General features: G+C 44.9%; 1 protein-coding gene across 2 annotated transcripts in view; it reads right to left on the bottom strand.

Annotated features, from left to right (window-relative positions):
- The window catches only part of MMP24 (matrix metallopeptidase 24), a 199,881-nt gene that overhangs the window by 117,403 nt on the left and 57,504 nt on the right, over positions 1-24,974 (bottom strand). The window lies entirely within an intron of this gene.

The raw sequence follows: 24,974 nt of genomic DNA, 5'->3' as shown, positions 1-24,974 counted from the left end.
AACAGATAAAATTCACTAGAAATGGACTTTTCAAGAAAAAAAGCAGGAGCAATCTCCAGTCCACGACTTTAATGTCAAGGATCATATATCATTTGAAGTTCTAACATTCGGCGTTGTGGTGCGTTATGGGAATTTTTGTGCAGCTCCAAGCCTTACAGAATATGCTAAATTATGTATAAAATGTAGAATAAAATAGATAACTATATCTGGTGAGACAGCTACACATCACAATGCCAGCTGCAATATGTATATTAGGGGGAAAAAATGCAGTATACTGAATTTTTATCTTCAAAGGTACGCATTGGCAGTCAGAGCTCCGCATCGTCCATCTGTATCTAATAACAATTATACAGCATATTAGGAGCCAAAATCATTAAATATATACGCCTTGTATGCAAAATGAAATTACAAGGACAGAAGGTTCACATATTATTTAAAAAGAATTATAGTGAAGTAAGAAAAAAATAAGTTATGTGAAAAATACAAAAAATACAATAAAGTAAAATGACAAGAACAGAATATTCACATATTATTTAAATAGAATTAAAGTCAAAAATAAGTTATAAAAAAATACAATAAGTAATAAAAAAATATATAATAACTTATAAAGAAAAATTAAAAATTACAAGAACAAAAGATTCACATGTTATTTAAACAGAATTATAGAAAAGCAAAAAATAAGTTATTAAAAAAAATACATAAAAAAATAACAAAAATAAAATGACATGAACAGAAGATTTACATATTACGGTATTTAAATAGAATTATAGTGAAGTAAAAAATAGGTTATAAAAATACATAAAATACAATAACTAAAGTAAAATAACAAGAACAGAAGATTTACATATTATTTAAATAGAATTATTATAAAGTAAAAAAAATAAGTTATAAAAAAAAATACAAAAAATACAATACCTAAAGTAAAATAACAAGTACAGGAAGAATTACATTATTTAAATAGAATTATAGTAAAGTAAAAAAAAAATAAGTTATAAAAAAATACAATAACTTAAGTAAAACAACAAGTACAGAAGAATCACATTCTTTAAACAGAATTATAGTAAAGTTAAAAAATAAGTTATAAAAAAATACAATGAATAAAGCAAAATAACAAGAACAGATGATTTACATATTATTTAAATAGAATTATAGTAAAGTAAAAAATAAGTTATAAAATACATAAAATACAATGAATAAAGTAAAATAACAAGAACAGAAGATTTATATATTATTTAAATAGAATTATAGTAAAGTTAAAAATAAGTTATAAAAAAAATACAAAAAATACAATGAATAAAGTAAAATAACAAGAACAGAAGATTTATATATTATTTAAATAGAATTATAGTAAAGCAAAAAATTAAGTTACAATTACTAAAGCAAAAATACAAGCAAATAATCTGCCGCTATATGTCCCTAAAAGTCCCGTGAACACCCGCCAAACGGAGGGCCAACGTCTTCGGTTGGCGGGTGTTCACGGGACATTCAGGATACTTTATTGTATTAATAAAAACAAGAACCAACGTGTTTCAAAGTATTAAACCTTCTTTATCAGGTTTGTAAATGTTCAAAACGCGTTGTTCTTGTTTTTATTCCTTTCCGTAAATCCACCATATATGGACAAATCCTGCACTAAGGTACTAAGGTCCCAGCCCTAGTCTTAACCCCGTATTTGTATTCCCCCCCATTTTTGTGTCCCCATGCTCAATATATATGTCACCAATAATAAATGGCGGCGCTGCACTTTTCACCATTTTTCGCGGCCTGTGGGAGGGTCAGAATCTTGTCTACCTGTTTCTAGCCCTAGTGCAGTTTCCTTGTTTCAGTCCTATGTAACACAACCCCTAACTTTGCTATCAGTAAGGACCCCAGTGGTCGGACCCCCACTACTCTTACACTTATCACCCAACCTAAGGTGTTTATGGGAAAACTTTTTAAATGCGCACTGTCAGAATCCAAAACTTTGCATATGTTGTGCATCTTGGCAAAACATGATCCTTTCTGATAAGAAAATGTAACATAGTCCTGTTCAGCTGCAGAATCATCTTTGTCCCAGCAGAAGCACAGACATGGACAAAGTCCAGGGAGTGAGGGCGGGACTATCACTCCTCTGTGCTCACTCCTGTCCTATCAGACTGCAAAATGAAAACAGAGAGGAAGGGGTTACAGAGCAGCCTGCAGTGACTGGATGAAGAGACCCAGCACAACTCAGCAGACTCAGGGAGGAAGTGAATGCATGGTGAGTGAGGGCGGGCTCAGTGCTTGCCTCGGACACGCCCCTTCCTAAGAAGTGGACGGTCAGAATGATTGAGCAGCAGAACAGAGGGATTTGTGAGGCAAATATAGAAGCTAGACACATAAAAATGATATGGAAGACCTCTGTATGACCAGGTGAGTGACATATGGAAGCTTTATTTATTTCTGTGATATGACAGGTGCACTTTAAAGAAGACCTGTGAAGCCTCCGCCGCCCTAATATTAATATTCTCAGCTTTTAGATGGGGACATGCTGCTAATTGTATCGTATTTGTTGCTTATGATTGCAGGACATGTACAATTTCTCTTGTTCTCTTTCTATTGTACCAAGAACCCCCAAAATGTCTCCATGGACCCAAGAGTACTGATTCCAAGGGTCTGTGATGGTGACAGCTTTCCTGATTTTGCCCACTGGTATTAAAAGTAAGAGGGACCCCACCTCTACAGCAGTGTCCCCCAAACATGTGGCTCTCCAGATAGTGTACACTGTGGGTGCAATGCTCGACAGCCATGGACAGTTGTGTTCACCACCAGACAACATAGCGGTAGCTGCTATCTAATGTCCGACCTTCATTATAGCTATAGGCACGACCACTGATTGGACAGAATCCTGCAGAATATGTGTCCTGTGTTTACTAGTCTCCAGCACGCATTCTGTGTTTACTAGTCTCCAGGACATGTCCTGTGTTTACTAGTCTCCAGGACATGTCCTGTGTTTACTAGTCTCCAGCACGTGCCCTGCATTTACTAGTCTCCAGCACGCATTCTGTGTTTACTAGTCTCCAGCACGCATTCTGTGTTTACTAGTCTCCAGCACGCATTCTGTGTTTACTAGTCTCCAGGACATGTCCTGTGTTTACTAGTCTCCAGCACGTGTCCTGCATTTACTAGTCTCCAGCACATGTCCTGCATTTACTAGTCTCCAGCATGCCTTCTGTGTTTACTAGTCTCCAGCACATGTCCTGCATTTACTAGTCTCCAGCACATGTCCTGCATTTACTAGTCTCCAGCACGCGTCCTGTGTTTACTAGTCTCCAGCACATGTCCTGTGTTTACTAGTCTCCAGCACATGTCCTGTGTTTATTAGTTTCCAGCAAACGTTCTGTGTTTACTAGTCTCCAGCACGTCCTGTGTTTACTAGTTTCCAGCACATGTCCTGTGTTTACTAGTCTCCAGCACATGTCCTGTGTTTACTAGTCTCCGGCTTGTGTCCTGCATTTACTAGTCTCCAGCACATGTCTTGTGCTTATTAGTCTCCAGCACGCGTTCTGTGTTACTAGTCTCCAGCACATGTCCTGTGTTTATTAGTGTCCAGCACGCGTTCTGTGTTTACTAGTCTCCAGCACATGTCCTGTGTTTACTAGTCTCCAGCACATGTCCTGTGTTTATTAGTCTCCAGTACGTGTCCTGTGTTTACTAGTCTCCAGCACATGTCCTGTGTTTATTAGTCTCCAGTACGTGTCCTGTGTTTATTAGTCTCCAGTACGTGTCCTGTGTTTACTAGTCTCCAGCACATGTCCTGTGTTTACTAGTCTACAGTACGTGTCCTGTGTTTACTAGTCTCCAGCACATGTCCTGTGTTTACTAGTCTCCAGCACATGTACTGTGTTTACTAGTCTCCAGTACGTGTCCTGTGTTTACTAGTCTCCAGCACATGTCCTGTGTTTACTAGTCTCCAGCACATGTTCTGTGTTTACTAGTCTCCAGCACATGTCCTGTGTTTACTAGTCTCCAGTACGTGTCCTGTGTTTACTAGTCTCCAGCAAATGTCCTGTGTTTACTAGTCTCCAGCACATGTTCTGTGTTTACTAGTCTCCAGCACATGTCCTGTGTTTATTAGTCTCCAGTAGGTGTCCTGTGTTTACTAGTCTCCAGCACATGTCCTGTGTTTACTAGTCTCCAGCACATGTCCTGTGTTTACTAGTCTACAGCATGTCGTGTGTTTACTAGTCTCCAGCACATGTCCTGTGTTTACTAGTCTCCAGCACATGTCCTGTGTTTACTAGTCTCCGGCTTGTGTCCTGCATTTACTAGTCTCCAGCACATGTCTTGTGCTTATTAGTCTCCAGCACGCGTTCTGTGTTACTAGTCTCCAGCACATGTCCTGTGTTTATTAGTGTCCAGCACGCGTTCTGTGTTTACTAGTCTCCAGCACATGTCCTGTGTTTACTAGTCTCCAGCACATGTCCTGTGTTTATTAGTCTCCAGTACGTGTCCTGTGTTTACTAGTCTCCAGCACATGTCCTGTGTTTACTAGTCTCCGGCTTGTGTCCTGCATTTACTAGTCTCCAGCACATGTCTTGTGCTTATTAGTCTCCAGCACGCGTTCTGTGTTACTAATCTCCAGCACATGTCCTGTGTTTATTAGTGTCCAGCACGCGTTCTGTGTTTACTAGTCTCCAGCACATGTCCTGTGTCTACTAGTCTCCAGCACATGTCCTGTGTTTATTAGTCTCCAGTACGTGTCCTGTGTTTACTAGTCTCCAGCACATGTCCTGTGTTTATTAGTCTCCAGTACGTGTCCTGTGTTTATTAGTCTCCAGTACGTGTCCTGTGTTTACTAGTCTCCAGCACATGTCCTGTGTTTACTAGTCTACAGTACGTGTCCTGTGTTTACTAGTCTCCAGCACATGTCCTGTGTTTACTAGTCTCCAGCACATGTCCTGTGTTTACTAGTCTCCAGCACATGTCCTGTGTTTACTAGTCTCCAGTACGTGTCCTGTGTTTACTAGTCTCCAGCACATGTCCTGTGTTTACTAGTCTCCAGCACATGTTCTGTGTTTACTAGTCTCCAGCACATGTCCTGTGTTTACTAGTCTCCAGTACGTGTCCTGTGTTTACTAGTCTCCAGCACATGTCCTGTGTTTACTAGTCTCCAGCACATGTTGTGTGTTTACTAGTCTCCAGCACATGTCCTGTGTTTATTAGTCTCCAGTAGGTGTACTGTGTTTACTAGTCTCCAGCACATGTCCTGTGTTTACTAGTCTCCAGCACATGTCCTGTGTTTACTAGTCTCCAGCACATGTCCTGTGTTTACTAGTCTCCAGCACATGTCCTGTGTTTATTAGTCTCCAGTACGTGTCCTGTGTTTACTAGTCTCCAGCACGTCCTGCATTTTCTAGTCTCCAGCACGTGTCCTGCGTTTACTAGTCTCCAGCACATGTCCATCATCTCCTCTGAAGACATTGGAGGAGATTTATCAAAACCTGCCCATAGCAACCAATCAGATTGCTCCTTTCGTTTTTGAAAAGGCCTCTGAAAAATGAAAGCAGCGATCTGATTGGTTGTTATGGGCAACTCAGCAGCTTTTCCTCCGGACGGATTGTGATAAATCTCCCCCTGTGTTACATGCCCGGTCTCGGCTGGATTGTGGGTAATGCTAAATGCTGCTATATAAGGAAGGTTATTTCCATTCACCCGTTACCATGAGGACGATCTGAAAACGACGCAAGAATCGGCGCTGCCACAAATTCTTACCATCTGGCTGGGAAAGTCTACGTTCTACAAGGAACTCGGATCTAGTAATAAGGGGACCAGTCACTAAGACGCACAGCTCAGATCTACTAGTAAGGGGACCAGTCACTAAGACGCACAGCTCAGATCTACTAGTAAGGGGACCAGTCACTAAGACGCACAGCTCAGATCTACTAGTAAGGGGACCAGTCACTAAGACGCACAGCTCAGATCTACTAGTAAGGGGACCAGTCACTAAGACGCACAGCTCAGATCTACTAGTAAGGGGACCGGTCACTAAGACGCACAGCTCAGATCTACTAGTAAGGGGACCAGTTAGTAAGACGCACAGCTCAGATCTACTAGTAAGGGGACCAGTCACTAAGACGCACAGCTCAGATCTACTAGTAAGGGGACCAGTCACTAAGACGCACAGCTCAGATCTACTAGTAAGGGGACCAGTCACTAAGACGCACAGCTCAGATCTACTAGTAAGGGGACCAGTCACTAAGACGCACAGCTCAGATCTACTAGTAAAGGGACCAGTCACTAAGACGCACAGCTCAGATCTACTAGTAAGGGGACCAGTCACTAAGACGCACAGCTCAGATCTACTAGTAAGGGGACCAGTCCCTAAGACGCACAGCTCAGATCTACTAGTAAGGGGACCAGTCACTAAGACGCACAGCTCAGATCTACTAGTAAGGGGACCAGTCACTAATACACACAGCTCAGATCTACTAGTAAGGGGACCAGTCACTAAGACGCACAGCTCAGATCTACTAGTAAGGGGACCAGTCACTAAGACGCACAGCTCAGATCTACTAGTAAGGGGACCAGTCACTAAGACGCACAGCTCAGATCTACTAGTAAGGGGACCAGTCACTAAGACGCACAGCTCAGATCTACTAGTAAGGGGACCAGTCACTAAGACGCACAGCTCAGATCTACTAGTAAGGGGACCAGTCACTAAGACGCACAGCTCAGATCTACTAGTAAGGGGACCAGTCACTAAGACGCACAGCTCAGATCTACTAGTAAGGGGACCAGTCACTAAGACGCACAGCTCAGATCTACTAGTAAGGGGACCAGTCACTAAGACGCACAGCTCAGATCTACTAGTAAGGGAACCGGTCACTAAGACGCACAGCTCAGATCTACTAGTAAGGGGACCAGTCACTAAGACGCACAGCTCAGATCTACTAGTAAGGGGACCAGTCACTAATATGCACAGCTCAGATCTACTAGTAAGGGGACCAGTCACTAAGACGCACAGCTCAGATCTACTAGTAAGGGGACCAGTCACTAAGACGCACAGCTCAGATCTACTAGTAAGGGGACCAGTCCCTAAGACGCACAGCTCAGATCTACTAGTAAGGGGACCAGTCACTAAGACGCACAGCTCAGATCTACTAGTAAGGGGACCAGTCACTAAGACGCACAGCTCAGATCTACTAGTAAGGGGACCAGTCAGTAAGACGCACAGCTCAGATCTACTAGTAAGGGGACCAGTCACTAAGACGCACAGCTCAGATCTACTAGTAAGGGGACCAGTCCCTAAGACGCACAGCTCAGATCTACTAGTAAGGGGACCAGTCACTAAGACGCACAGCTCAGATCTACTAGTAAGGGGACCAGTCACTAAGACACACAGCTCAGATCTACTAGTAAGGGGACCAGTCACTAAGACGCACAGCTCAGATCTACTAGTAAGGGGACCAGTCACTAAGACGCACAGCTCAGATCTACTAGTAAGGGGACCAGTCACTAAGACGCACAGATCAGATCTACTAGTAAGGGGACCAGTCACTAAGACGCACAGCTCAGATCTACTAGTAAGGGGACCAGTCCCTAAGACGCACAGCTCAGATCTACTAGTAAGGGGACCAGTCACTAATACGCACAGCTCAGATCTACTAGTAAGGGGACCAGTCCCTAAGACGCACAGCTCAGATCTACTAGTAAGGGAACCGGTCACTAAGACGCACAGCTCAGATCTACTAGTAAGGGGACCAGTCACTAAGACGCACAGCTCAGATCTACTAGTAAGGGGACCAGTCACTAAGACGCACAGCTCAGATCTACTAGTAAGGGGACCAGTCACTAAGACGCACAGCTCAGATCTACTAGTAAGGGGACCAGTCACTAAGACGCACAGCTCAGATCTACTAGTAAGGGGACCAGTCACTAAGACGCACAGCTCAGATCTACTAGTAAGGGGACCAGTCACTAAGACGCACAGCTCAGATCTACTAGTAAGGGAACCGGTCACTAAGACGCACAGCTCAGATCTACTAGTAAGGGGACCAGTCCCTAAGACGCACAGCTCAGATCTACTAGTAAGGGGACCAGTCACTAAGACGCACAGCTCAGATCTACTAGTAAGGGGACCAGTCACTAAGACGCACAGCTCAGATCTACTAGTAAGGGGACCAGTCAGTAAGACGCACAGCTCAGATCTACTAGTAAGGGGACCAGTCACTAAGACGCACAGCTCAGATCTACTAGTAAGGGGACCAGTCACTAATATGCACAGCTCAGATCTACTAGTAAGGGGACCAGTCCCTAAGACGCACAGCTCAGATCTACTAGTAAGGGGACCAGTCACTAAGACGCACAGCTCAGATCTACTAGTAAGGGGACCAGTCCCTAAAACGCACAGCTCAGATCTACTAGTAAGGGGACCAGTCACTAATACGCACAGCTCAGATCTACTAGTAAGGGGACCAGTCACTAAGACGCACAGCTCAGATCTACTAGTAAGGGGACCAATCACTAAGACGCACAGCTCAGATCTACTAGTAAGGGGACCAGTCACTAATACACACAGCTCAGATCTACTAGTAAGGGGACCAGTTAGTAAGACGCACAGCTCAGATCTACTAGTAAGGGGACCAGTCACTAAGACGCACAGCTCAGATCTACTAGTAAGGGGACCAGTCACTAATACGCACAGCTCAGATCTACTAGTAAGGGGACCAGTCACTAAGACGCACAGCTCAGATCTACTAGTAAGGGGACCAGTCACTAAGACGCACAGCTCAGATCTACTAGTAAGGGGACCAGTCACTAAGACGCACAGCTCAGATCTACTAGTAAGGGGACCAGTCAGTAAGACGCACAGCTCAGATCTACTAGTAAGGGGACCAGTCACTAAGACGCACAGCTCAGATCTACTAGTAAGGGGACCAGTCACTAAGACGCACAGCTCAGATCTAGTAATAAGGGGACCAGTCACTAAGACGCACAGCTCAGATCTACTAGTAAGGGGACCAGTCACTAAGACGCACAGCTCAGATCTACTAGTAAGGGGACCAGTCACTAAGACGCACAGCTCAGATCTACTAGTAAGGGGACCAGTCACTAAGACGCACAGCTCAGATCTACTAGTAAGGGGATCAGTCACTAAGACGCACAGCTCAGATCTACTAGTAAGGGGACCAGTCACTAAGACGCACAGCTCAGATCTACTAGTAAGGGGACCAGTTAGTAAGACGCACAGCTCAGATCTACTAGTAAGGGGGACCAGTCACTAGGACGCACAGCTCAGATCTACTAGTAAGGGGACCAGTTAGTAAGACGCACAGCTCAGATCTACTAGTAAGGGGACCAGTTAGTAAGACGCACAGCTCAGATCTACTAGTAAGGGGACCAGTCACTAGGACGCACAGCTCAGATCTACTAGTAAGGGGACCAGTTTATAAGACGCACAGCTCAGATCTACTAGTAAGGGGACCAGTCACTAATACGCACAGCTCAGATCTACTAGTAAGGGGACCAGTTAGTAAGACGCACAGCTCAGATCTACTAGTAAGGGGACCAGTCACTAAGACGCACAGCTCAGATCTACTAGTAAGGGGACCAGTCACTAGGACGCACAGCTCAGATCTACTAGTAAGGGGACCAGTTAGTAAGACGCACAGCTCAGATCTACTAGTAAGGGGACCAGTTAGTAAGACGCACAGCTCAGATCTACTAGTAAGGGGACCAGTCACTAATACGCACAGCTCAGATCTACTAGTAAGGGGACCAGTCACTAAGACGCACAGCTCAGATCTACTAGTAAGGGGACCAGTCACTAAGACGCACAGCTCAGATCTACTAGTAAGGGGACCAGTCACTAGGACGCACAGCTCAGATCTACTAGTAAGGGGACCAGTTAGTAAGACGCACAGCTCAGATCTACTAGTAAGGGGACCAGTTTATAAGACGCACAGCTCAGATCTACTAGTAAGGGGACCAGTTTATAAGACGCACAGCTCAGATCTACTAGTAAGGGGACCAGTCACTAATACGCACAGCTCAGATCTACTAGTAAGGGGACCAGTTAGTAAGACGCACAGCTCAGATCTACTAGTAAGGGGACCAGTCACTAAGACGCACAGCTCAGATCTACTAGTAAGGGGACCAGTCACTAGGACGCACAGCTCAGATCTACTAGTAAGGGGACCAGTTAGTAAGACGCACAGCTCAGATCTACTAGTAAGGGGACCAGTTAGTAAGACGCACAGCTCAGATCTACTAGTAAGGGGACCAGTCACTAATACGCACAGCTCAGATCTACTAGTAAGGGGACCAGTCACTAAGACGCACAGCTCAGATCTACTAGTAAGGGGACCAGTCACTAAGACGCACAGCTCAGATCTACTAGTAAGGGGACCAGTCACTAGGACGCACAGCTCAGATCTACTAGTAAGGGGACCAGTTAGTAAGACGCACAGCTCAGATCTACTAGTAAGGGGACCAGTTAGTAAGACGCACAGCTCAGATCTACTAGTAATTCAAAGCCCCGTGGGGTTGAATGGGATTCTGCCAGCATTTACGCAAAATTTAAAGAAAGGCGCGTATATTCCAATGTGTGAATTGTTGAGCGGAATCATATTAAACGTTTTAAAGGAATTTCCAGCAGAATTCTTCCGTGGAATTCAGTGCGGAAATTCTGCAGACATTGGTTGTGGCCATCACTGTGCTATGGGGCAGAAGGTAAGAACGTAGCCAGCGCACGCAATATAAAGGAACACTATAGACCAGCATGACAATACACCCAAAGGCCTGTCTGCCTCCTCTAGAGGATCCACACTGTCCCTGAAAGGTAAATCAAGGCTTCTCCCTCATCCCTTAGTGTCTTCAAACTGTGGCCCTTCAGCTGTTGAAAAAGTACTACTCCCAGCATGCCCAGACAGCCTTTGGGTGTCCGAGCATGCTGGGAGTTGTACTTCTGCAACATTTGAAGGCCCCCAGGTTGGGAAACACTTGTATAGACAGATGATCGTCGCTTTCATATGAGGTTTCCATCCCACTGGTGTTTTCGAGGGGCGTCAGCTGGCCCTAATGCAGACGGCCGCATAATGTTTACGTTAAATGGCCTAATGCATTTATTCGAAGTGGCTCCTTGTGGTAAATGATGCTGGCGGAGCGCCGATGATGTCATTATTGATCGGTGATTTCATCTTGTTATTGTTTGGAAAGTTTATCCCCAGTAAAACGAAAAAAATAAAGAAATAGAATCTCGATGTTACTAGTGAAGTCTCCTTAATGGCGGCAGAAGAAAAACGTTACGTCATCTCCATCAATATCTTCTGCGCAGAAAGTGTCCAAGGAGGATCGGGGATTGTTTACTAGGGAAAGCGGGCAATCCGGGGAGATGGAAACTAGAGTGCCCCCACACTGTATATAGACCCCTCTGTGCCCCCACACTGTATATAGACCCCTCTGTGCCCCCACACTGTATATAGGACCTCTGTGCCCCCACACTGTATATAGACCCCTCTGTGCCCCCACACTGTATATAGACCCCTCTGTGCCCCCACACTGTATATAGGACCTCTGTGCCCCCACACTGTATATAGGACCTCTGTGCCCCCACACTGTATATAGACCCCTCTGTGCCCCCACACTGTATATAGACCCCTCTGTGCCCCCACACTGTATATAGACCCCTCTGTGCCCCCACACTGTATATAGGACCTCTGTGCCCCCACACTGTATATAGGACCTCTGTGCCCCCACACTGTATATAGGGCCCCTCTGTACCCCCACACTGTATATAGACCCCTCTGTGCCCCCACACTGTATATAGGACCTCTGTGCCCCCACACTGTATATAGACCCCTCTGTGCCCCCACACTGTATATAGACCCCTCTGTGCCCCCACACTGTATATAGACCCCTCTGTGCCCCCACACTGTATATAGACCCCTCTGTGCCCCCACACTGTATATAGGACCTCTGTGCCCCCACACTGTATATAGCCTCCTCTGTGCCCCCACACTGTATATAGGACCCCTCTGTGCCCCCACACTGTATATAGACCCCTCTGTGCCCCCACACTGTATATAGACCCCTCTGTGCCCCCACACTGTATATAGCCTCCTCTGTGCCCCCACACTGTATATAGGACCCCTCTGTGCCCCCACACTGTATATAGGACCCCTCTGTGCCCCCATACTGTATATAGGACCCCTCTGTGCCCCCACACTGTTTATAGGACCCCTCTGTGCCCCCATACTGTATATAGCCTCCTCTGTGCCCCCACACTGTATATAGGACCCCTCTGTGCCCCCACACTGTATATAGCCTCCTCTGTGCCCCCACACTGTATATAGGACCCCTCTGTGCCCCCACATGGTATATAGGACCCCTCTGTGCCCCCACATGGTATATAGGACCCCTCTGTGCCCCCACACTGTATATAGACCCCTCTGTGCCCCCACACTGTATATAGACCCCTCTGTGCCCCCACACTGTATATAGACCCCTCTGTGCCCCCACACTGTATATAGACCCCTCTGTGCCCCCACACTGTATATAGACCCCTCTGTGCCCCCACACTGTATATAGGACCCCTCTGTGCCCCCACACTGTATATAGGACTCCTCTGTGCCCCCACACTGTATATAGGACCCCTCTGTGCCCCCACACTGTATATAGCCCCTCTGTGCCCCCACACTGTATAAAGGACCTCTGTGCCCCCACACTGTATATAGCCTCCTCTGTGCCCCCACACTGTATATAGACCCCTCTGTGCCCCCACACTGTATATAGACCCCTCTGTGCCCCCACACTGTATATAGGACCCCTCTGTGCCCCCACACTGTATATAGACCCCTCTGTGCCCCCACACTGTATATAGACCCCTCTGTGCCCCCACACTGTATATAGACCCCTCTGTGCCCCCACACTGTATATAGACCCCTCTGTGCCCCCACACTGTATATAGACCCCTCTGTGACCCCACACTGTATATAGCCTCCTCTGTGCCCCCACACTGTATATAGACCCCTCTGTGCCCCCACACTGTATATAGGACCCCTCTGTGCCCCCACACTGTATATAGGACCCCTCTGTGCCCCCACACTGTATATAGACCCCTCTGTGCCCCCACACTGTATATAGGACCTCTGTGCCCCCACACTGTATATAGGACCCCTCTGTGCCCCCACACTGTATATAGGACCCCTCTGTGCCCCCACACTGTATATAGCCCCTCTGTGCCCCCACACTGTATAAAGGACCTCTGTGCCCCCACACTGTATATAGCCTCCTCTGTGCCCCCACACTGTATATAGACCCCTCTGTGCCCCCACACTGTATATAGACCCCTCTGTGCCCCCACACTGTATATAGGACCCCTCTGTGCCCCCACACTGTATATAGACCCCTCTGTGCCCCCACACTGTATATAGACCCCTCTGTGCCCCCACACTGTATATAGACCCCTCTGTGCCCCCACACTGTATATAGACCCCTCTGTGCCCCCACACTGTATATAGACCCCTCTGTGCCCCCACACTGTATATAGCCTCCTCTGTGCCCCCACACTGTATATAGACCCCTCTGTGCCCCCACACTGTATATAGGACCCCTCTGTGCCCCCACACTGTATATAGGACCCCTCTGTGCCCCCACACTGTATATAGACCCCTCTGTGCCCCCACACTGTATATAGGACCTCTGTGCCCCCACACTGTATATAGGACCCCTCTGTGCCCCCACACTGTATATAGGACCCCTCTGTGCCCCCACACTGTATATAGGACCCCTCTGTGCCCCCACACTGTATATAGACCCCTCTGTGCCCCCACACTGTATATAGGACCTCTGTGCCCCCACACTGTATATAGCCCCTCTGTGCCCCCACACTGTATATAGGACCCCTCTGTGCCCCCACACTGTATATAGGACCCCTCTGTGCCCCCACACTGTATATAGACCCCTCTGTGCCCCCACACTGTATATAGGACCTCTGTGCCCCCACACTGTATATAGCCTCCTCTGTGCCCCCACACTGTATATAGACCCCTCTGTGCCCCCACACTGTATATAGGACCCCTCTGTGCCCCCACACTGTATATAGGACCCCTCTGTGCCCCCACACTGTATAAAGCCCCTCTGTGCCCCCACACTGTATATAGGACCCCTCTGTGCCCCCACACTGTATATAGCCTCCTCTGTGCCCCCACACTGTATATAGGACCCCTCTGTGCCCCCACACTGTATATAGCCTCCTCTGTGCCCCCACACTGTATATAGACCCCTCTGTGCCCCCACACTGTATATAGGACCCCTCTGTGCCCCCACACTGTATATAGACCCCTCTGTGCCCCCACACTGTATATAGGACCCCTCTGTGCCCCCACACTGTATATAGACCCCTCTGTGCCCCCACACTGTATATAGACCCCTCTGTGCCCCCACACTGTATATAGACCCCTCTGTGCCCCCACACTGTATATAGCCTCCTCTGTGCCCCCATACTGTATATAGGACCCCTCTGTGCCCCCACACTGTTTATAGGACCCCTCTGTGCCCCCATACTGTATATAGCCTCCTCTGTGCCCCCACACTGTATATAGGACCCCTCTGTGCCCCCATACTGTATATAGGACCCCTCTGTGCCCCCACACTGTATATAGGACCCCTCTGTGCCCCCACACTGTATATAGACCCCTCTGTGCCCCCACACTGTATATAGGACCCCTCTGTGCCCCCACACTGTATATAGCCCCTCTGTGCCCCCACACTGTATATAGGGCCCCTCTGTACCCCCACACTGTATATAGCCCCCCTCTGTACCCCCACACTGTATATAGCCCCTCTGTGCCCCACACTGTATATAGGACCCCTCTGTGCCCCCACACTGTATATAGACCCCTCTGTGCCCCCACACTGTATATAGACCCCTCTGTGCCCCCACACTGTATATAGCCCCTCTGTGCCCCCACACTGTATATAGGACCCCTCTGTGCCCCCACACTGTATATAGGACCCCTCTGTACCCCCACACTGTATATAGGACCCCTTTGTGCCCCCACACTGTATATAGGACCCCTCTGTGCCCCCACACTGTATATAGGACCCCTCTGTGCCCCCACACTGTATATAGACCCCTCTGTGCCCCCACACTGTATATAGACCCCTCTGTGCCCCCACACTGTGTATAGGACCCTTCTGTGCCCCCACACTGTATATAGACCCTTCTGTGCCCCCACACTGTATATAGACCCCTCTGTGCCCCCACACTGTATATAGCCTCCTCTGTGCCCCCACACTGTATATAGGCCCCTCTGTGCCCCCACACTGTATATAGGATCCCTCTGTGCCCCCACACTGTATATAGCCCCCTCTGTACCCCCACACTGTATATAGCCCCCTCTGTACCCCCACACTGTATATAGGACCCCTCTGTGCCCCCACACCGTATATAGGACCCCTCTGTGCCCCCACACTGTATATAGCCCCTCTGTGCCCCCACACTGTATATAGACCCCTCTGTGCCCCCACAATGTATATAGGACCCCTCTGTGCCCCCACACTGTATATAGGACCCCTCTGTGCCCCCACACTGTATATAGGACCCCTCTGTGCCCCCACACTGTATATAGGACCCCTCTGTGCCCCCACACTGTATATAGGACCCCTCTGTGCCCCCACACTGTATATAGGACCCCTCTGTGCCCCCACACTGTATATAGGACCCCTCTGTGCCCCCACACTGTATATAGCCCCTCTGTGCCCCCAAACTGTATATAGGACCCCTCTGTGCCCCCATACTGTATATAGACCCCTCTGTGCCCTCACACTGTATATAGCCCCTCTGTGCCCCCACACTGTATATAGCCCCTCTGTGCCCCCATACTGTATATAGGACCTCTGAGCCCCCACACTGTATATAGGACCCCTCTGTGCCCCCACACTGTATATAGCCCCGTCTGTGCCCCCACACTGTATATAGGGCCCCTATGTACCCCCACACTGTATATAGCCCCTCTGTGCCCCCACACTGTATATAACCCCCTCTGTGCCCCCACACTGTATATAGGGCCCCTCTGTACCCCCACACTGTATATAGCCCCTCTGTGCCCCACACTGTATATAGGACCCCTCTGTGCCCCCATACTGTATATAGACCCCTCTGTGCCCCCACACTGTATATAGCCCCCTCTGTGCCCCCACACTGTATATAGGACCCCTCTGTGCCCCCACACTGTATATAGCCCCTCTGTGCCCCCACACTGTATATAGGGCCCCTCTGTACCCCCACACTGTATATAGCCCCTCTGTGCCCCACACTGTATATAGGACCCCTCTGTGCCCCCATACTGTATATAGGCCCCTCTGTGCCCCCACACTGTATATAGACCCCTCTGTGCCCCCACACTGTATATAGGACCCCTCTGTGCCCCCACACTGTATATAGCCCCTCTGTGCCCCCATACTGTATATAGGACCTCTGTGCCCCCACACTGTATATAGGACCCCTCTGTACCCCCACACTGTATATAGCCCCCTCTGTTCCCCCACACTGTATATAGGGCCCCTCTGTACCCCCACACTGTATCCAGTCCCCCTTGTACCATAACTTGTATACAGACCAAAGAAAATAAAAAATAAAAATGAACTCGCTTTTCCCTGATCCCATACCAAGTCCTCTCTCTGCTGTAAGCGTCAATGAAGGCAGTGACATCATTCTACCTATCTTCACTTGTAGGGCGCAGGCCTAATGCAGCCAGCAGCCTATCAGAGGAAGTTACAGGGCAGGAAACCAATGTGACTGTTTCCTTTACTGCTCGGCCTGCTTGTCCCCTTACAACTTCAGCTGTATCTAATGTGAACGTAGGGGGGGGGGCACTGGGTGGGAGTAAAACCTTAGCGTTAGTGTACGGGGTCCGGATCATACTTGTAGTGTATCTACTGCACGTTTCTTGCAACCTTGACCTGCCGGAACCTAGAGGAATGTAATTGTGCTCAGGGCTCCAGACTTGTACTAGTGCCTAAAGACATTACATACATACCTGTAAAACCTAACTTCACATAGCACTCTGCGGTGTGCCATAACCGCGTATTGAGGGCCCACCTATAGAGGGCATACCCTATGGAAAAAGAATAAATTAAGGGTGGGTTGGGAGGGTTCCACAAAATCACGTACGCCCCGCCTGAGCAGAGAAGGGGAAGTTATATACTCACGCCCTTCCCTTAATCCCTACAAGCCCCACCTAGAGGTACAAGGGACATAAAATACTTACGCCCGTTGCACAAACACAGCTCTATGGGCTTTATACTTGTGCTCAGGGCTCTGGACATGTACTAGTGCCTGAAGACACTACATACATACCTGTACCTAACGGTCTGTTGTGCCATAACCGCGTATTGAGGCCACGCCTATAGACGGCAAAAGCAACCATGATAGGATGAATAATAATTCATAAATAACCCAACACACCTCTAGCATCAAGCTTCACGTACCCCAAAGTAGACTCTACCTTACATGCCAGAAATAGCAATTACCAACTAGTGAGTATAGAGGCGGTACCTGGACCTGATAAGCTGTGGCAGTAATGTCCTTGTGGAAGAACCACCTGTCCGTGACAACAGAAACTGATGGATAGATATTAACTGAAACACTAATTAACCTGCATAGTTGTAACCTCACAACAAAGGGACACTGACGGGATAGCTCTATGGTATGCCTGACGAGCCCCAATTCCTGCTGTTTAAGAAGCAAAAAACAAACCATCAGGTAAATTACAAGCAAGAAGCTATCTACATGCTATACCACGTGGGGTCATATCGTCAGTCGACCGAATAAGGCTCATGAAGCACCTTACCTGAAGATTTAGACTGTACCCTACAGATGTACCCAAACTGCCAATCATTCTGACCCAACTAGTCTACAGGGGTGATGACCCTACGTAAGCATCGACCTGAAGACGTCACAGGTCCAAGTGAAACCACCGTGTCTGTAAACGTGACAGGTCTAAATGAAACCATCGTGCCTGTAAACGTGACAGGTCTAAATGAAACCATCGTGCATGTAAACGTGACAGGTCTAATTTAAACCATCGTGCCTGTAAACGTGACAGGTCTAATTTAAACCATTGTGCCTGTAATCGTGACAGGTCTAGATTAAACCATCGTGCCTGTAAACGTGACAGGTCTAGATTAAACCATCGTGCCTGTAAACGTGACAGGTCTAAATGAAACCATCGTGCCTGTAAACGTGACAGATCTAAATGAAACCATCGTGCCTGTAATCGTGACAGGTCTAATTTAAACCATTGTGCCTGTAAACGTGACAGGTCTAATTGAAACCCTTGTGCCTGTAAACGTGACAGGTCTAAATGAAACCATCGTGTCTGTATACGTGACAGGTCTAAATGAAACCATCGTGCCTGTAATCGTGACAGGTCTAATTTAAACCATTGTGCCTGTAATCGTGACAGGTCTAAATGAAACCATCGTGTCTGTAAACGTGACAGGTCTAAATGAAACCATCGTGTCTGTAAACGTGACAGGTCTAAATGAAACCATTGTTCCTGTAGTCGTGACGGGACTTGCGACCCTCGTGCCTGAAAATGTGACAGGTTTTTGTGAATTTTAGCCATTGTGCCTGTAAACGTGACAGGTCTTTGTAGCATCATCGTGCCTGTAGACATGAGAGGTTTTTGTGGAATCATTGTGCCTGTAGATGTGACAGGTCTTTACGAAACCATCATGCCTGTAGACCTGACAGGTCTTTGTGACAAACCTCGTGCCTGTAGATGTGACAAGGCACGAGTGAAACCATCTTGCCTGTAGACATGAGAGGTTTTTGTGAACCATTGTGCTAACCGCATGCCCAAAATAATATACTAACCGCATGCTCAGAATAAACATGAACAGAATGGAAAACACCCTACCTGTATGTACCTAACAAAAACACTTTACCCTTATCCTGGAAAACATACTAACTGTATGCACGGAATAAAACACGCTAACCATACACACAGAAAAAACATGCTAACCATATGCATAGAATAGAACAGGATAACTGTAAACAGAATAAAGACACTAACCGTATACCCAGACTAAACACTAACCAAAAGCACAGCATAACATGCTAACCATGTGCACCTAAACACATACTAACCGTAAGCACATAAAACAGACTAACCATCTGCATGTGACTATTCTGACCGTAAGTAAGAAATAAAGGAAAAAGAGGGGGAATGCGCCCCCTAGTGAAGTACAGTAAAACAGCGGTATGAGAGAAAATGAAGTGAATCTCACTCACCATATGATGCGCTCAGAGCACAACACCTTTATTCACATGTAGAGTGGATCTTTGGGTCCTGCAGCTCACAATCCCTCCGAACACTCCCTGGAGTCTGGGAATTTTCTTGCAGCGCTGGACCAAGTTGAGATTAAAAAGACCAGGTTCTTAGAGGGTAAAATCAGGTAGCGTTTATTGCACTAGTGCTAGCACTTTGACCTAATGAAGGGCCCACTCGGGGCCAGAAACGCGTTAATGTGCTTGCAATAAACGCTACCCGATTTTACCCTCTAAGAACCTGGTCTTTTTAAACTCAACTTGGTCCAGCGCTGCAAGAAAATTCCCCTTTTTTCTTTTTTGCAACTTATTCTGACCGTAAGGACAGGATAAACACCCTAACTGTACGTACTGAGCAACTTGCTAACGGAAAGCACAGAATACAACATACTAATCGTATGCCCGAATAAAACGGTAACCTTAAGCATAGTAAACACCCTAACCGTATGCACAGTATAGACATGCTGACCGTAAGCACAGAATAAACATGCTAATCGTATGCCCGAATAAAACGGTAACCTTAAGCATAGTAAACACCCTAACCGTATGCACAGAATAGACATGCTGACCGTAAGCACAGAATACAACATACTAATCGTATGCCCGAATAAAACGGTAACCCTAATCATATTAAACACCCTAACCGTATGCACAGTATAGACATGCTGACCGTAAGCACAGAATAAACATGCTAACAGTATGGCACAAACACAAAATACTACTCGAAATGTAATTACACCGGAAAACGGGCCAGTAACAATAATCTATGTAATGCATTCCCCTGCCGACTTGGTAGACACCAGAATATGCTCATATAGCTGCAATAAACGTATGCACGATATGAATCTGTAATCGTATATATACAATATATAAGAAGCAAGTGTGTATCAGCTCATCCTCTGCAAATAGCGCACGGACTGGCGCGGACTTCGCCCAAGCAGATATAGAAGAAAGAGAATGTTCAGCGGTCGACTCGAGAACAATGTTTTATTTAGGGTCCACGGGAGAACATACAGGAACACGAAGATGTGTGACGCGTTTCGGCCTGTGTCACCAAGCCTTAGTCATACATTGAGTCGAGCGCTGGACATTCTCTTTCTTCTATATTTACAATATATTTACAGCACGAGATGCCACAGACATCCAAAAGAAAGCTAACCACGAAATAAGTGCCCACGCCAATGTACTGCACCACTGAATAACCGAATGCACTCCACAAATGCTAATCCTACAAACACAATAAACATGCTAACATACATACCCGATAGAACTTGCTAACCATACATACAGCATAACCTACTGACCATACCCAATAACATGCCAACCATGTACGCAGCTTTAAAGAGTAGCTCTCACCATCCTATTTTTTTTTCTTTCTGTCCCTGCCTATTGCCCATCTATCCCTAACCCCCTCCCTGCTTTAAATTTTTTTTTACTATATTAAAAAATCACTTTTTGTCTGCCTGGTAGTGTGCTCACTACCAGGCAGACTTCCCCTGCAGGTGCGATGTCACTGATGCCTGCTGGGGCCGACTTCCGCCCTTAGTTCATCTACACAGGGTGCCTCTAGCTGTTTCACCACTACAACTCCAAGCTTGCCCTGACATCTATTGGCTGTCAGGGCATGCTGGGAGTTGTAGTAGTGAAACAGCTGGAGGCACCCTGTGTAGATGAACTATAAGTTAGTGCCATGTGGCTCTACCCCGTTCCCTTCGTCACACCCCCCCCCCCCCCCCCCCGTTCTGACACCCGGAACCCTGCTCTCCTCCAACCCCCGTTATAACCACCAACTCCCCTAAACATACTCATAAATGAATAAATAATCCTAAATAAACATACTGCAGAGTCCGGCAGCGGGCGTGCAGGAGAAGCGGCGGCAACGACATGTACGGGAGGAGTGGCCTCCTAGCCAGTGGCCGGGGAGCCAATGCGCTCGCTCCCGCCTGTCTGATTGACAGGCAGGGAGCGAGCACAGTGTAAATGAATTAGGACCGATTGACCGGCCGCAATCGGTCCGAATTCAGGCGTCACGCCGTGCTGCAGCCGGCCACTAGGAGGGAGACCCCTAGTGGCCGGTTTTCAAACGTAAAAATCACCCTGATAGAGAAAAAATAAATAATGAAAAAATATTACAAATATGTCGTAGTACATAAGTACTACAACATATCAAAAAATAAAGTTGGTGACATTATACTCTAAAACCGGATACTCTGAATAAAACAAGCTAACCATGTTCCCAAATAACAGGGTAACCGTGTGCATGGAATGACACGCTAACCGGATGCACGATTGAGACACGTGAACCTGAATGAGCCGAATGAAGCAAAAATGCACAGGGTGCACCTACGCAACAGTGCGAACATACCAGCACACTGCATCAAGCTGTGCAGTATAACTGCTATGAGTGTGTGTGCGGTATAAATGCTAGAGCGTATGTATGATGTAATACTATAAGTGTATGTGCGGTATAAATGCTAGAGCGTATGTGTGATGTAAAAGTATAAGTGTGTGTGCAGTATAAATGCTAGAGCGTATGTGTGATGTAATACTATAAGTGTATGTGCGGTATAAATGCTATGAGTGTGTGTGCGGTATAAATGCTAGAGCGTATGTGTGATGTAATACTATAAGTGTATGTGCGGTATAAATGCTAGAGCGTATGTGTGATGTAAAACTATAAGTGTATGTGCAGTATAAATGTAAGAGCGTATGTGTGATGTAATACTATAAGTGTATGTGCAGTATAAATGCTAGAGCGTATGTGTGATGTAAAACTATAAGCGTGTGTGCAGTATAAATGCTAGAGCGTATGTATGATGTAATACTATAAGTGTATGTGCAGTATAAATGCTAGAGCGTATGTGTGATGTAATACTATAAGCGTGTGTGCAGTATAAATGCTAGAGCGTATGTATGATGTAATACTATAAGTGCATGTGCAGTATAAATGCTAGAGCGTATGTATGATGTAATACTATAAGTGCATGTGCAGTATAAATGCTAGAGCGTATGTATGATGGAAAACTATAAGCGTGTGTGCAGTATAAATGCTAGAGCGTATGTATGATGTAATACTATAAGTGCATGTGCAGTATAAATGCTAGAGCGTATGTATGATGTAATACTATAAGTGTATGTGCAGTATAAATGCTAGAGCGTATGTGTGATGTAAAACTATAAGCGTGTGTGCAGTATAAATGCTAGAGCGTATGTGTGATGTAATACTATAAGTGTATGTGCAGTATAAATGCTAGAGCGTATGTATGATGTAATACTATAAGTGTATGTGCAGTATAAATTCTGTACAAAATAAATGCGATGAGCGTACATGCAATACATATGCCAGAAGCAGTATGAATGCGTATGTCCAATGAAAGCTATGAGCATATGTGCAATATATATGCTAAGAGTGTATGAACAATATAAATGCTGAGAGTGTATGAACAATATATATGCTAAGAGTGTATGAACAATATAAATGCTGAGAGTGTATGAACAATATATATGCTAAGAGTGTATGAACAATATAAATGCTAAGAGTGTATGAACAATATATATGCTAAGAGTGTATGAACAATAAATATGCTAAGAGTGTATGAACAATATATATGCTAAGAGTGTATGAACAATATATATGCTAAGAGTGTATGAACAATATAAATGCTGAGAGTGTATGAACAATATATATGCTAAGAGTGTATGAACAATATAAATGCTAAGAGTGTATGAACAATATATATGCTAAGAGTGTATGAACAATATATATGCTAAGAGTGTATGAACAATATATATGCTAAGAGTGTATGAACAATATAAATGCTGAGAGTGTATGAACAATATATATGCTAAGAGTGTATGAACAATTTAAATGCTAAGAGTGTATGAACAATATATATGCTAAGAGTGTATGAACAATATATATGCTAAGAGTGTATGAACAATATAAATGCTAAGAGTGTATGAACAATATATATGCTAAGAGTGTATGAACAATATATATGCTAAGAGTGTATGAACAATATATATGCTAAGAGTGTATGAACAATATAAATGCTAAGAGTGTATGAACAATATATATGCTAAGAGTGTATGAACAATATATATGCTGAGAGTGTATGAACAATATATATGCTAAGAGTGTATGAACAATATAAATGCTAAGAGTGTATGAACAATATATATGCTAAGAGTGTATGAACAATATAAATGCTAAGAGTGTATGAACAATATATATGCTGAGAGTGTATGAACAATATATATGCTGAGAGTGTATGAACAATATATATGCTGAGAGTGTATGAACAATATAAATGCTAAGAGTGTATGAACAATATATATGCTGAGAGTGTATGAACAATATAAATGCTGAGAGTGTATGAACAATATATATGCTGAGAGTGTATGAACAATATATATGCTAAGAGTGTATGAACAATATAAATGCTGAGAGTGTATGAACAATATATATGCTGAGAGTGTATGAACAATATATATGCTAAGAGTGTATGAACAATATATATGCTAAGAGTGTATGAACAATATATATGCTAAGAGTGTATGAACAATATAAATGCTGAGAGTGTATGAACAATATAAATGCTGAGAGTGTATGAACAATATAAATGCTGAGAGTGTATGAACAATATATATGCTAAGAGTGTATGAACAATATAAATGCTGAGTATGTATGAACAATATATATGCTGAGAGTGTATGAACAATATATATGCTAAGAGTGCATGAACAATATAAATGCTAAGAGTGTATGAACAATATAAATGCTAAGAGTGTATGAACAATATATATGCTAAGAGTGTATGAACAATATATATGCTGAGAGTGTATGAACAATATATATGCTAAGAGTGTATGAACAATATAAATGCTAAGAGTGTATGAACAATATATATGCTAAGAGTGTATGAACAATATAAATGCTAAGAGTGTATGAACAATATATATGCTGAGAGTGTATGAACAATATATATGCTGAGAGTGTATGAACAATGTATATGCTGAGAGTGTATGAACAATATATATGCTGAGAGTGTATGAACAATATATATGCTAAGAGTGTATGAACAATATAAATGCTAAGAGTGTATGAACAATATATATGCTAAGAGTGTATGAACAATATAAATGCTAAGAGTGTATGAACAATATATATGCTAAGAGTGTATGAACAATATATATGCTAAGAGTGTATGAACAATATAAATGCTGAGAGTGTATGAACAATATATATGCTGAGAGTGTATGAACAATATATATGCTGAGAGTGTATGAACAATATAAATGCTGAGAGTGTATGAACAATATATATGCTGAGAGTGTATGAACAATATATATGCTAAGAGTGTATGAACAATATATATGCTAAGAGTGCATGAACAATATATATGCTAAGAGTGTATGAACAATATATATGCTAAGAGTGCATGAACAATATAAATGCTAAGAGTGTATGAACAATATATATGCTGAGAGTGTATGAACAATATATATGCTAAGAGTGTATGAACAATATATATGCTGAGAGTGTATGAACAATATATATGCTAAGAGTGTATGAACAATATAAATGCTAAGAGTGTATGAACAATATATATGCTAAGAGTGTATAAACAATATAAATGCTAAGAGTGTATGAACAATATATATGCTGAGAGTGTAT

This window comes from Hyla sarda, chromosome 12, assembly GCF_029499605.1.
Source record: "Hyla sarda isolate aHylSar1 chromosome 12, aHylSar1.hap1, whole genome shotgun sequence".
Lineage (NCBI taxonomy): Eukaryota > Metazoa > Chordata > Amphibia > Anura > Hylidae > Hyla > Hyla sarda.
The sequence above is the reverse complement of the archived record's forward strand: the minus strand, read 5'-3'. Positions and strand labels throughout refer to the sequence as shown.